The following is a 14,688-nucleotide window of genomic DNA, read 5'->3' as shown; positions in this document are numbered from 1 at the left end:
CGCTCTCACCTATGGGGGGCAGGGTGGAGGCAGCAGGCCAGTTGGATCTTGCAGCACAAACACGTGAATGCAGCCCCACCTGCGGGGGTAGGGAGAAGACCTGGTGACAGCCAGGGGTTGCACCCCAGGTGCACGAGCATAGTCCAGCCCTTGGGTGAGGTGCGGAGGCTGGGCCAGCCAAAGCTTGCAGCCCGGGCATGCGAATGCAGTCCCACTCACAGAGGTGAAGTGGAAGCCGCAGTGGCGGGCCAGTGACGGCAAAACTGTGCCCGAACGTCTGAGGTGGTGGCAGAGGAGGTGGTGGGCCTGCAGAGAGACCACACCTAAGGATCACAGAGGCCACCCCTATTGGATTTCAGTGGCCACACCCTTTTTATACACAGACAAAATGGGAAGGCAGAGAAATGCACCCCAAATGAATCAACAAGAGAAATCCCCAAAGAAAGATCTGAATGAGTTGGAAATAACTGAATAACCGGATGCAGAGTTTAAAATAATGATTGTTAGGGTACTCAAAGATCTTACAACAACAATGGATGGACATAACAAGCACCTAAATAAAAAGATAGCAAGTATAAAGAAGGACATTGAAATAATAAAAAAGAATCAGTAAGAAATGACAAATACAATATCAGAAATGAAGACTACACTAGAAGGAATTAAAAGCAGGATGGATGAAGCTGAGGATGGAATCAGTGAGTTAGAGGAAAAGATAAAGAAAAGCATGAAAGCAGAGCAACAAAAAGAGGCTCAAAAAGTCTGAGGAAACTGTAAGAGAGCTCTGTGACAACATGAAGAGAAATAACATCTGCATCATAGGGGTTCCTGAAAAAGAAGAGAAAGAACATGGATAGAAACCTTGTTCAATCAAATGATAGCTGAAAACTTCCCTAATTGATGCAGAAAAATGTCACACAAGTTCAAGAAGCACAGAGAGTTTCATTAAGGATGAACCCAAAGAAGCCAACACCAAGACACATCATAATTAAAATACAAAAATTAAGAGATAATGAAAGAATACTAAAAGCTGTAAGAGAAAAGCAGTCTATTACCTACAGAGGAACCACCATAAGGATGACATCCGACTTCTCAACAAAAACATTAGAGGACAGAAGGAATGGCAAGAAATATTCAAAGTAATGCAAAACAAGGGCCTACAACCAAGATTACTTTATCCAGCAAGGCTATCATTTAAAATTGAAGAAGATAAAAAGCTTCCCAGACAAAAAAAAAAAAAAATCAAGAAATTTATTACAACCAAACCAATGCTACAAGAAATGTTAAGGGGTCTGTGTAAAAAGAACAAAGGGGGGGGACTCTAGTAAAAGTGGAATGTCGATTTAAAGAATAAAATGGCAATAAACAACTACATTTCAATAATAACCTTAAATGTAAATGGATTAAATACTCTAATCAAAAGATATAGGGTAGCTGCATGGATAAGAAAACAGGACCTATACATATGCTGTCATAAGAGACACACCTCAAAAGAAAAGATACACATAGACTGAAAGTAAAGGAGTGGAAAGAAATATTTCATGCAAATGGAAATGAAAAAGAAAAGCTGGGGTAGCAATACTTATATCAGACAAAATAGAGTTTAAAACAAAGGCTATAGTAAGGGATAAAGAAGGTCACTACATAATGATAAAGGAAGCAATCCAACAGGAAAAGATAACCATTATAAATATCTATGCACCTAACACAGGAGCACCTAAATATATAAAGCAGATTTTGATGGGCATAAATGGTGAGATCAACAGCAATACTATAATAGTAGGGGATTTTAATACCCCACTAACATCACTGGATAGAGATCCTCAAGAAAGAAAATTAATAAAGAAACAACAGACTTAAAGGACACATTAGATCAACTCAATTTAATAGATATCTTCAGAAACTTTCACCCTAACACAGCAGAATATACATTCTATTTAAGTGCTTATGGCACATTCTCTAGGATAGACCACATGCTAGGACACAAATTGAGTCTCAACAAAATTAAGAAGATTGAAATTATATCAAGCATCTTCTAGGATCACAATGGCATGAAACTAGAAATCAACTACAATAGAAAAACTGAAAAACACTCAAACACTTGGAAACTAAATAACATGTTATTAAATAATGAATGGGTTAACAATGAGATCAAGGAAGAAATAAACATTTTCTTAAAACAAATGAAAATGAAAATATAGCAACTCAAAATTTATTGGACACAGCAAAAGCAGTCCTGAGAGGGAAGATCATAGCACTACAGGCATACCTTAAGAAGCTAGAAAAAATTCAGATAAACAATTTAACTCTGCATCTAAAAGTCTGAACGATGTTTTATTTTTAAAAAATGACCAGATTCCCTCTGTTACATTCGTCTAAGACTTACTCTTGACGCTTGTCTCGGTCACGTGACACATTTATCTATCCCACCCTAAAAGTTGGTCCATGAAAATATTTTCTGACATTAAACCAGTCCATGGCCCAAAAAAGGTTGGGGACCACTGCTATAATCAACTGACCTATCTAGCCAGGGCTCAGGCTTAATTACAGCTGTATTATAGCCCTCCTAAGTAGAAATAGTGACCTCAATTGTTTAATTTGCATTTTCCTAATAACAAATGATGAGGAGCCTATTTTTATATGTTTATAGGGTATTCTTTTAGCTTTTCTTGTCAAGTTTATTCAAATTGTTTTTATTTTATCTTCCAAGTGATAGGAGGGGAGATAGAGAGACAGACTTTCACATGAGACCGGACCAGGATCCACTCGGCAACCCCCTCCTGGGGCCAATGCTCTGCCCATCTGGGGTTAGAGTTATTTCTAGCATCTGAGGCAGAAGTTCCTAGGAGCCATCCTTAGTGCCTGGGGCCAATGTGCTCAAATCAATTGAAGAGAGGAAAATACTCTGCATCTAAAAGAACTAGAGAAAAATAGCAAGGAAAGCGGAGGATAGCAGAGGAAGTAGAAGAAAGGAAATAATAAAGATCACAGTGGAAATAAATGACATACAGGCTAAAAAACAATACAGAGGATCAATAAAATCAAGAGCTGGTTCTTTGAAAAGGTCAACAAGATAGATAAACCTTTAACCAGACTCACCAAGAAAAAAGGAGAGAGAACTCAAATAAATGAAATTAAAAACGAGAGAGGAGAAGTAACAACTGACACAGCAGAAATACAAAGGATCGTAAAAAAATACTATGAAGAACTGTATGCCATAAAATTAAACAACCTAAGCAAAATGGATAAATTCCTTGAAACATATAATCTCTCAAAAATTAATCTGGAAGAATCAGAAAACCTAAACTGACTGATTTTATCAAATGAGATTGAAACAGTTATCAAAAAACTTCCAACAAACAAAAACCCTGGGCCAGATGGCTTCACAAGTAAATTTTACCAAATATTCAAAGAAGAACTAACTCCTATCCTTCTCAAGCTATTTCAAAAAATTCAAAAGGAGGGAAGACTTCAAACTCCTTTTATGAGGCAATCATAATACTGATCCCAAAACCAGGCAAAGACACTACAAAGAAAGAAAACTATAGACTAATATCCCTGATGAACTTAGATGCTAATATTGTCAACAAAATATTAGCAAACCAGATCCAGCAATACATGAAAAAAATCATACATCATGATCAGGTGGTATTTATTCTAGGGAGACAAGGCTGGTACAATATCCACAAATCAATCAATGTGATTCAACACATAAACAAAAGAAAGGATCAAAACCACATGATAATATCAATAGATAATACCCAGCATCCATTTATGATCAAAATTTTCAGCAAAGTGGGAATACAGGGATCATACCTCAACATGATAAAGGCCATCTATGACAAACCCACAGCTAACATCATACTCAATGGGCAAAAATTAAAAGCAATCCTCTTAAGATCAGGAATAAGGCAGGGTTACCCCATTCCACCACTCTTATTCAGCATAGTTATGGAAGTCCTAGCCACAGCAATCAGACAAGAAGAAAAGTTAAAGGCAGCCAAATTGGAAAAGAAGAAGTAAAACTATCATTATTTACTGATGATATGATACTGTACATAGAAAATCCTAAAGTCTCAGTCAAAAAACTACTGGACCTGATAAATGAATTCAGCAATGTGGCAGAATATAAAATCAATATTCAGAAATCAGTGGCATTTTTATACACCAACCATGAACTGGCTGAAAGAGAAATTAAGAAAACCATCTCCTTCAGAATTGCAACAAAAAAAATATAGTACCTAGGAGTAAATTTTACCAAAGAGGTTAAAAACTTGTACTCAGAAAATTATAAAACATTGATAAAGGACACCAAGGAAGATACAAACAAGTGAAATCATATACCGTGTTTATGGATAGGAAGAATAAACATCATTAAAATGTTTATATATATAACCCAAAGCAATGTATAAATTCAATGCTATTTTTATTAAAATACCAATGGCATACTTCAAAAATATAGAACAAATATTTCAAAAATTTATATGGAACCAAAAAAACAAACAAACAAACAAAACAAACAAACCAGGAATATAGCTTCAGCAATCCTGAAAAAGAAGAATAAAGTGGGTGGTACCTCACTTCCTGATATCAAGTTATACTACAAGGCCATTGTACTCAAAACAGCTTGGTACTGGCATAAGAACAGGCATACAGATCAGTTAAACAGTACAGAGAGCCCAGAAATAAATCCACACCTATATGGACAATTGATATTTGACAAAGGAGGTAAAAGCATACAACAGAGTAAAGACAGTCTCTTTAACAAATGGTGTTGGTAAAATTGGACAGGTACTTGCAAAAAAATGAAACTGGATCACCAACATACACCATTCACAAAAATAAACTTAAAATGAATAAAAGACTTAAATGTAAGTCCTGAAACCATAAACATCTTTGAAGAAAACATAGGCAGTAAACTCTCTGATATCTCTCGTAGCAATATTTTTGCTGATTTATCTCCACGGGCAAGTGAAATAAAAGACAGGAAGAACAAATGGGACTATATGAAACTAAAAGTTTTAGACAGCAAAAGGCATCATTTACAAAATAAAAAGGCAACCCACAAAATGGGATAATATATTTGCCAATACATCTGATAAAGAGTTAATAACCAAAATTTATAAAGAACTTGTAAAACTCAACACCAAGAAGGTAAACAATCCAATCAAAAAATGGGCAAAAGAAATGAATAGACACTTCTCCAAAGAGGACATACAGATGTCCAATAGGCATATGAAAAAATGTTCAACGTCACTAATCATTAGAGAAATGCAAATTAAAACCACAGTGAGATACCACCTCACACCAGTCAGAATGGTGTTCATTAACAAAACAACACAGAATAAGTGCTGGAGAGGGTTTGGAGAAAAGGGAACCCTCCTGCACTGCTGGTGGGAATGCAGACTGGTGCAGCCACTGTGTTAAACAGTATGAAGATTCCTCAAAAAATTAATAATGGAATTGCCCTTTGACACAGCTATTCCTAAGAATATATCCTAAGAATACCAAAATCACTGATTCAAAAGAAGAAATGCATCCCCATGTTTATTGCAGCATTGTTTACAAGCCAAGATCTGGAAACAGCCCAAATGTCCTTCAGTGGACGAGTGGATTAAAAAGCAGCAGTACATATACACAATGGAATACTAAGCAGCCGTGAGAAAGAAGGAAATCTTACCTTTTGCGACAATATGGATGGACCTGGAAACTATCATGCTAAGTGAAATAAGCCAGCAGAGAAAAAAAAATATCATATGACCTCACTCATTTGAGGAATCCAATGAACAATGTGAACTAAGGAACAGAATAGAGGCAGAGGCAGGATCGAAGGGTTCAGAGGGAAAGTGGATAGAGGGAAAAGGTATGATATGATGGAATCAGAGAAGGGAAAGAGATTAATGAAATTATATAAACATAACACAGCATTATAGAGAACAGGACAGCAAATCCTGGAAGGAAGCATTGAAGGCCTTGGGGGGATGGGGTAAAGGGGTGCAAAGGGAATAATAGGGTGGGGGGAGATATATTCAGTTGGACACCTGAATCTAAGTAAACACAAATTAAAATCATAAATAAAAAATAAGATTCAGTATTTGTTTTGTTTTGGTAAATGCTATTTTTGTTAATACTTTCAAGTCTATAAGGAAAAAAGAATTTTAGTAGCTAGGCAATCTGTTGGGTTTCCTAAAGATTTTGCTGTTTAGAACTCCCTGGTTATACCATGCACATAATGAATTGTCCCCCTTGATGTGATAAATTATGTATTAGAATAATGGATAGATCAATCAGTAGAGCTGTGTAAGTGAAACACACAGCTTTTGGCAAAGCAGAGTCTGCATGTTTACATTTATCATCCAAATGCCTTGACTTTGATGAAGACCTTTGAGAAGCATTTATTAATCATGATTTCATTAAAAATTTTGGCAAACTAATGACTTTTATTTGTCAGAAATATTGCTGATGATATACTGCTGGTATCCAAAAGCACTAATCTTCTTTTTCTACTTAACCTTCTGTGAGATTGTTAAACAGTAACTAGCATGAGACATCATACTTCAGATTACTAGAAAGGTCTTGGTGTCAGTACTAATCAGATTGTACACTTGCAGCTAGGGGACTGGTGTAGATTGGTCAAGTTTGATTCTGGTTGGAGTTCACTTATTACACCTCATCTGTTGAAGAATGAAGAGTTTTACTCTAGGAAAAAATCAATGCTTTTACTGGTAACATGCATAGAATGATTAATGGTGCAAATTAATACAATTTTAATATATTTCATTGATTATGAAAAATTAGAGTTTGAATAAATGACTTAAATAACTAAATATATTTCCTCTATGACCTTTTTTATATTCCATATATATAAACACTTATTATGATAGAAACTCTAAGCAAGTTACTCTATGGGGAAAGAACATTGAACTTTTCCATAATTCCAAGGAACTTACAATCACTTGGCTAAACAAAAGTTGTTATTATATAATTGAGAGATTAATAAAATACATTATATATTAGTGAAATACCTCTAAACAATAACATGAAAAAATAAGAAAATGAATAATTCAAAGCATAGTAGTGTTCCTTTGCAAAAGGAGATAAATATTTGTGATTTCCTTATATAAATTATATTTAGTAGATACAACTTATAGTTAGGCTAATAATTTGAAGTTCCTTGGCAGGATCTATTTCTTGGTGATTATAAATAAACATTATGTTCTTGAATCAATTTGAGGATAAGACATTAACTTTGTAAGCTTGTTTTATTTTTCTATTTTAATAAAAATCTATAAATTAATATAAACTTTATTTACTCTAAAATAATGAAAGAATAATTTAGTTTAAAAAAGGTGCTTTGTGCCCTGGCCGGTTGGCTCAGCGGTAGAGCGTCGGCCTAGCATGCGGAGGACCCGGGTTCGATTCCCGGCCAGGGCACACAGGAGAAGCGCCCATTTGCTTCTCCACTCCTCCGCCATGCCTTCCTCTTTGTCTCTTTCTTCCCCTCCCGCAGCCAAGGCTCCATTGGAGCAAAGATGGCCCAGGCGCTGGGGATGGCTCTGTGGCCTCTGCCTCAGGCGCTAGAGTGGCTCTGGTTGCAACATGGTGACGCCCAGGATGGGCAGAGCATCGCCCCCTGGTGGGCAGAGCATCGCCCCATGGTGGGCGTGCCGGGTGGATCCCGGTCGGGCTCATGCGGGAGTCTGTCTGACTGTCTCTCCCTGTATCCAGCTTCAGAAAAATGCAAAAAAAAAAAAAAAAAAAAAAAAGGTGCTTTGTGTGGTTTGGTTTGGTAATTAAAGTCACCCAGGTACGCCTTGGCTGGATAGCTCAGCTTGTCAGAGCATCATCCTGATATGCAAAAGTTGTGGTTTAATCCCTGGTCAGGGCTCACACAGAAACACTTTGATGTTTCTGTCTGTCTCACTGTCTCCCTTCCTCTCTCTCTAAAAATTAATAAATAAATTAAAAAATTAAAATTAAAAAAAACAATCACCCAGGTGAATCAACAATCAGGCTCTTTTAGTCAAATAAGTTTGTAAATATGATGTATATGTTTGCTCGCTTATAGTTTGCATTGGGTGTTGGATACAGGCTGTAAGCTGACAAGATCTTCATAGCCTGAGGCTTAGTTTTAAGACTAAGCCTTTACCACCCTTTTAATACTAAGATCTTTTCAACATCCTTCTAATACTAAGATCTTCTCAAAACTAAGCTTTTCCCCACACCCATGACTGTTGCATGTTGTGGGGTGGTGCACTCTTATGAGGAATCCCATTTATGCCTCAGATAAGTGGCTTTGTATCAGAGACTTCCTTATTTGTATATTGTCTTAAAGGCTTTAATTTCTACACTGTAGAATGAGGCAGAACAAGGGCACTCTCACTTAGATCCTGCCATCAGCATTGCAGAGAAGAGGCTGCTAAGATGGCGGAGTGCTGTAAGAGAAGCCAGTTTGTGCAGAGAAAAGGAGATGGGGAAAAGAGGTGAATAAGGCTGGTGAGATAAGAGGCCTTTAATTCTAGGAATACTCAGATGAGTTAGTGGTTTTGGGAGCCCTGAATAAAAAGGGAAGTGTTTTCCTGTTGTGTGTATTTCTCACCTGCTGGGTGCAAGCTAGAATTAAAGGTAATGGCCCACCAGTTCTTGGCTCCATTGTTTCATTACCATCTGTTCGAATCAAATGTGAACCTGCGTGGGTCAGGTGGCTGTGATGGTGGTTGCAGCTACGGCTTTATAGCCAATTACTAAGAATTCCCAGAATTCATCAACTATAAAAGAGGTGGAAGGCTTTGTGAGAGATAAGTCTCTTTCTGTATAATGTTTATTTTTCTCATTCATTCTCAGATTGTTGATTTTCATGTAATGTAGTATTTCCTTAACTCAATTTTACTGATGTTATCCAGCAATTTAAGCCAGAAGAAATTGTTTAAAATTGAAATGAGTTGCCCCTGAAAGTTTTGTTTTCTTTATTATAATGATTTTAATATATTTTAATTTATAAATTAGATACATGTATTACTTTGATGTAAAAAAGTATGTCAGAGGCCTAGGCTGGTTGGCTCAGTGGGTTGAGTGCTGACCTAGCATGTGAAAGTCCTGGGTTGAATTTTTGGTCAGGGCACACAGGAGTAGTGACCATCTGCTTCTATACTCCTACCCATTCTCTTTCTCTCTCTTTCTCTCTCTCTTCCCCTCCCGCAGCCATGGTTTGATTGATTTGAGTACATTTGCCCTAGGTGTTGAGGATGACTTGTGGAGCCTCTGCCTCAGGCACTAAAAATAGCTTGGTGGTAAGGATGGCCCAATATGGGCAGAGCATCAGCCCTAGATATTGTTGCTAGGTGGATCTCGGTTGGGGCGCATGCAGGAGTCTGTCTCCCTATTTCCCCTCCTCTCACTTAACAACAACAAGAACAACAACAAAAGTATGTCAGAATGTCATAGGTGTTGCTGGAGCAGAGCCTGCAGGATTCGCTTCTCCAGGAAGAAAATGGATCTATCTCCCCTCCTCTCACTGAAAAACAACAACAAGAAAAGTATGTTGGGATGCTATAGGTGTTGCTGGAGTAGAGCCTGCAGGACTTGCTTCTCCAGAAAGAAAATGGATCTGTTACAGCTGATCCACAACCCAGTGTGCTTATTAGGGTGCCAACCTACCTTTGGTGAGTTCCACATATGACCTGTCTTCTTGACTTAAGTCAGTACATGGTCAGAATCTTACTTGAGTCTGTGTGTGAGATGTCAGAGAAGGACGTGATGACCATCCAGCACTCTGCCCACCATCCAGAAGCTAAAGCCACAAATCGCACTTGCTGGTGGTACCTATGCCTGTACAGGGCTAGACAGACTTGAGGAGAAACTGCCTATTCCAAATCAGCCAGCAAACCAGGTTGCTGTCAATGCCAAAGGTGCTATGACTAGTGTGAAAGATGCTGTGCGGACGACTGTGGCAGGAACCAAATATTGCAAGGCCAGCATGATTGCTGGATTAATGGACAAAAGACCAAAGGAGTCGTGACTAGCAGGGTGGAGAAGACCAAGTCTGTGTTCAGTGGCAGCATTAACATAGTCATGGGGATTCTGATGATGCAGCTGGTGAGCAGTGAAGTAGACAATGCGCTCAGCACATCAGAGCTGCTGGAAGACCAGTTCCTCCCTCTCACTGAGAAAGAACTAGAAAAAGGAGTGAAAGAAGTTGAAAGATATGATACTATTCAGAAGCCAATTTATTCTATTAGGCTGGCTGGGATCTCTGTCTACCAAGCTCTGCTCTTGTGCTACCAGCATGTGCTCAGCAGGGCGAAACAAGCCAAGCAAAAAGCCAAGAGCCTATTCCTCTGCTGCATTCCACTGTTCACCTGATTGAATTTTCCAGGGGGAATGTGCATAGTGCCAACCTGAGAATTTTGGATGATCAGGTTAAGCTCTATATCTCTTGGGGGAGCGGAAGAGAAGCATAGGCTATGATGATACGGATGAATCCCACTGTCATGTAGTCTTGTTATTGCCCGAAACCTGACTCAAAAGTTGTAGACCACATGCTACATGCTCCAGTCCAACATCCAACTTAAGGGTTACTGCCGAACAGGCAAGGTCAGGCCAGTCACTTGGGGGCGATGGCTGGAGACATCTACCCAGTGCTCTACAGTGCTGCCTCCTTTAGAGAAGTGTTTGCAGTCTTCTTCACTTCTAGCAAGGAGCAGCTGCAGAAAATGAAGGAGTCTTTAGATGAGGTGATGATTATCTTGTTAACAACACACCACTCAACTGGCTGGTAGGTCTTTTTTATCCTCAGATGGCCGAGTCTCAGGATAAAAAGGACTGAGATGCAGAGAAGGACACAACCATCCAGGAGGCCCAGAAACCCACCAAACACATTAATCCTGTCCCTGTCATCAGTGCATGGTGCAGCCAGCCAAATGACACCTTCTGTTATGTTAAATTTACCTGCTAAACAACTCTGGGGAAACAGCTAGCTGGAAAAAAGGTCCTTTCATGATAGTCATTTCCAACTAGATTAAGATCTTTAAAATTTTCAACGTGAGCAGACGAGTGCTTTTGTCTACCTGGCCAGTACAAGAATGATAGACTGGTCAGAGCCTAGTCAGAGGTCACAAAAAGTTCCATTGCATTTATGGTCTCATTCTGTTGCCACCATGGCTGTCTGTGTGCATTGAATAAACACCTTCACGCGGGCTATCCTGTGAGCTGGTTCGGCTCCGGTTGGCCCTGAGCAGGCCCCATCACCGGTTAGTCTCACAATGCATGCGTGTACAACTTTAGTGGGTTTATTTTTTATTTTTTTCCCCGTAAAGGAATGCCCCCTGTGAGTGCAAAAAAATTCACTGCTGAATACAAAAATGTACGTCATTTAAAAAAGAGCTGGTGGAAGAGCACAGCACTCAGAGAAAATAGCAAATAAAAAGACCCAGAGGCAGGAATGAGCTGGATGTGTTCAGGTAATTGTGGGGAGTGGGGCGGGGGGAGGTTGCTAGAGCATAAAAATGAGGAAGAGAGGACTAATACAGAGAGGAGCAATTAAAGAATAGAAGACTATAAAAAGGCTCCTGTAGAGTGATTTCAGCCTCAGGGTTGCTCTCTGAAACCAGTTGTTTTCTGGAGATGGTTGTCTACTCCCATGTTCAGTCCACACTCAACATCTATCCTACCCAATTGATGCCACAGGCCATTTGGGAAAAAGGATTTTAGACTTTATGTTTTACCTAGGTCTCCCTTGTCCTAGCAAAAGATCTGAAGCATAATAAATCCACAAAATATATTTTGTTTTCTTTTGTTAATTAGAGATTGAAGTGGCCTTAGGGAAGTAGTTACAACTCATAATTTTATTATCAAAAGAAAGAAAAAGCAAGTAGTAAAACAAATATTTAGTAGAACCAGGATTACAGTTTGTGATGCTGGTCTCCTCATGCAGAGTTGCAACTATATCTGACATTATTATAAGAATAAAAGGCCAAAACCAAAATATTCCTCATAAGCCAACTGTATTTGTGAAATCCCAAGAACATTTTAAAGCTAAATTTAATATTAGAATTATTATTATAAAATAGACTTAAAGTAACAATTTTATTTATTAAATCTGTTTAAAGATTATCAAATGAGAATCAGAGAAAGATGTATTTTCCACTTGGATGAAGTATATATCATGTTGACTATATAATTCTAGTTTTCTTAAATGAGTTTAGTATGTTTTGTGATAAAATATTAAGTTGACAAGAAATTAAATAAACGAAGCAAAGAGATAGTAAGACGTGGTTTCATTTCACTTCGTCAAATTTTAGAAATAAGCTTATTGTAATACTTTCTAAAGAAAAAGTAAATGTTTAAACACTATAAGTGTTTAATTTCAAAGTGTGTGGACTTTTTAACATTTTTGATGTTATCCTGTATATAGATATCAACCAAATAAGGGGAATGGACTTTAAAATAGTATTGTTTTTAGCATAACTCCATGTTTACAGCATGTGCCATACCAGTGAAATTAACCGCTTTAGTATAAGAAATATCTTCCTAACTAAATATCCAGTTTCACTTAAGTGTAATGGTATAAGGAAAATGAAATTAGGTTGCTGTCGAGTAGCTTATATAAACTCTTTTCATGGAAAAATAATTAACATGGACTTGAACTATGGATCAGTAAACTTTACATTATTTGGAAGAATGTGCTTCTTTTCCTGAGGCAGAACATGCACTTTATCATTTTGTTAGGATGCCTACATAGTGTTTGTTTTTCAGATATATCACTAAAGAACCTTGTTTTGCTTATGTTCCATTTGCTTAGTTCACTTAAGTTGAAGGAAAGTTTCTCTTTTCAACACAAGTGCTATTTTAATAACACCCTTCAATATTTAGGAAGAGAAAAAAAGCATTATTCTAACTTCTTCTGTGGCTTCCATGGAGGAGAGATGAGCCTGTAAAAACTCTTAGGTGATGCCAAACATATATTTACTGCCGGGTACGAGAGAGAGGTAAGGAGAGGAAGACTATCTCTAAAATGGATGGCTGGCACTTAGGCCAGAAGACTCGTATTATAGTCAACCATATATTGCTGCAAGTGGAAATCTTGAGGATGAAGCCAGAACTTCTTCCAAGATGAGACCAGATCGGGCACGTTCAGGGTGGTATGGCCATAGACTGCCAGAACTTCTTTAGAATTAGAGCTGCCATAGAAATTGAACAGTTGAATCCCTCATTTTATATGTAATAAAATTGATTACCAGACAAGGTATTTGAATACGACAAGTTTGTGAAACTTTACTATACAACCCTGAATTTATAGAAATCTGAGCTTATTGCTCTTTCATATTATCAATTAAGCAAGTTAAAATTTAAAAGGCATTTACTTATCAGGCATTTACTTTGTATCATTAATTTCCCTGTTGAAAATACGGCAGCCACAAAAGACCCCATTCCTATCTTCATGGAACGTACATTATGTGAATTGTTTTGATAAATAATTGTATAAGCAGCTATTAAACAGAATTTTCTAAAAAGAAACAGTTGTGTTTTATATGTTTAAAATACTGTGAATTTTTTTTGTTGTTCAACCAGATGGTACATTAAATAAATAATCAGAAACTCATTTATCAATGTTCTTGTAACCCTTAGGCTAATTGAAAAACAAATCTTTTGATAAAATTATGCTATCATAAAAATAATACAATTAAATTAACATCATTAATTTAAAAAACCATGCTGTTTCACATTTTATATTCTCACATCTTCTGTTTTTCAAAGAAGCTCAGGATAAAGTAAATGCTATTAAAAGCAATGTGATAACCAGGTAATTGGTAAAGGCCTGGACTTCATGGAACGTTTTCTCTTATTGAATATTAGACTCCCTTGCATAGAAGACAAAATGACATGGGATCAGGAATAACAGCTTTGGAAGATGTTACAATGATTGAGAAAAAAGAATAAGAACACAAAATAAAGCGTGTCTCAATTTAAACTTCACAAATTAAGGTAGTGAGCACAAAGTCCTTGGTTCCAAACAATGAAAATTTTATTACTGTGACTCAAAAGAAAAATCAAAACATCTAAACCTGCATTTTTAGGTAGGTGATTTTGTCTATAAACTGTTGAAATGACACAGAAAGAATAATCGTAGAGTTGAAAGCAAAAATGTTGTTGTTAATTACTTTAATATTTAACTTAGTTTTCTTTTTTACTTGTTCTCTAATAATGGTTACAATGAACTGGTTTTTGTTGTTGTTGTTTTTGCTTTTTGCCTACCCCCTCAATCTATTCTCACCTCAAACATATGGAAACAAAGCAAAGATTCATGACCCTAAGTAATAGTTTGTTTATAGAAATGGAAAGAAGAAAGCCTGAATTGGTTTCCCACTTTCAATGTATGTTCCACTTTTGTGTATTTCCGAGACAATTTCCTAGGGTACTCCAGATGCTCCAAAGGGAGACTTAGTAACATATTTACAGCAGGTAGCCTGGATAACAATGTGAGTTGAAAATGAGAAAAGGTCAAAGAATGATGTTATTATCATAAAGAAAAACTAGAATTGATCATGATCAGAACCAATGGATGCTTCTAGAAAAGAGAACAGAGGAGTATAAAATTTGTTTGTGTCCATGTTCTACTTCCTGCTGATGAGCATATTTTATGTAGAAACAATGATTCATCTCAATATTGCTTAGGCATTTTGGTGTTTCATT

The 14,688-nt window shown here is 37.2% G+C and overlaps 1 pseudogene; it reads left to right on the top strand.

Annotated features, from left to right (window-relative positions):
* Nucleotides 1-9,702: 9,702 nt before the first annotated feature.
* Nucleotides 9,703-10,822, top strand: LOC136319521 (perilipin-2 pseudogene; annotated as a pseudogene).
* Nucleotides 10,823-14,688: the final 3,866 nt, after the last annotated feature.

The sequence above is a fragment of the Saccopteryx bilineata genome, chromosome 1 (assembly GCF_036850765.1).
Source record: "Saccopteryx bilineata isolate mSacBil1 chromosome 1, mSacBil1_pri_phased_curated, whole genome shotgun sequence".
NCBI classification, from domain to species: domain Eukaryota; kingdom Metazoa; phylum Chordata; class Mammalia; order Chiroptera; family Emballonuridae; genus Saccopteryx; species Saccopteryx bilineata.
Note: the sequence above shows the minus strand (reverse complement) of the source record. Positions and strands in the feature narration are given on the sequence as shown.